Source organism: Micropterus dolomieu, linkage group LG11, assembly GCF_021292245.1.
Source record: "Micropterus dolomieu isolate WLL.071019.BEF.003 ecotype Adirondacks linkage group LG11, ASM2129224v1, whole genome shotgun sequence".
Classification (NCBI taxonomy): Eukaryota; Metazoa; Chordata; class Actinopteri; order Centrarchiformes; family Centrarchidae; genus Micropterus; species Micropterus dolomieu.
The window spans coordinates 16,705,087-16,705,851 of record NC_060160.1 but is presented as its reverse complement, the minus strand read 5'-3'; the positions used below and the strand labels follow the sequence as shown (position 1 = coordinate 16,705,851).

The window sequence follows — 765 nt, the reverse complement described above, 5'->3', positions numbered from 1 at the left end:
TTTAACTATGGCTATGAACATAATCACAGTAAAGAAACAATTGTGTAGTTATACAAACCTCTGTATCAGATTAGTGTGCTACAAACCTGTATCTTCTGTATATTGTAGATTATAATGAATATACTCCATGTATATGCCATTTACTGTATATATGTCTCTTTGTCTGTGAGAGAGCAAGACAGACTGAAAGAAACACAAACACCTATATGTTTGTGATCTCTCACCTTGGGGTAGGAGAACATCAACAAGCCATTCAGCGTGGTCTCTGAAAAAATCAAAGAAATCTATATTAAAGGCAAACTGCTCCTCAGAGCCCATATGTAATTCTGCCTAGCGTAGACGCCACAGTCTAAACTTCCTAACAGAGCTGGGACACAAAACATCATTCCTCAAATGAATGTAATTATAACATGCTACACGCTGGAAAAAAGAGAAACAAAGGGCTGCTGTGTTTTGTGATGGTGATCTCATTATCAGCACAGGGAATTACGTAACCATGGCGATGTATTTCCCCTGTGTTAAAGTGAGGAATAATCAGGCAGGCAGTAGGTGATTTATGTTTGAAATGGCATTATTGATGGAGGGGGAAAATCCGGGTGATGAAGAAAAGAGGTGAAACAGATGCATACCCTGCTATCCTTTGACTGCACTCCTCGCAAATATAGAGAGGTGGGGGCTTGTCTCCCAGAGCAACAGAAAGAGTTGGATCTATACACATCTGCAAAGTAAGACAGGTAGGGTTAGAATAAGGATGTGGTAATTAAA

The 765-nt window shown here is 39.5% G+C and overlaps 1 protein-coding gene across 1 annotated transcript in view; it reads right to left on the bottom strand.

The window, feature by feature from the left end:
* The window catches only part of LOC123979142 (protein unc-79 homolog), a 36,812-nt gene that overhangs the window by 24,886 nt on the left and 11,161 nt on the right, over positions 1-765 (bottom strand). The gene's annotated exons all lie outside the window — the stretch shown is intronic.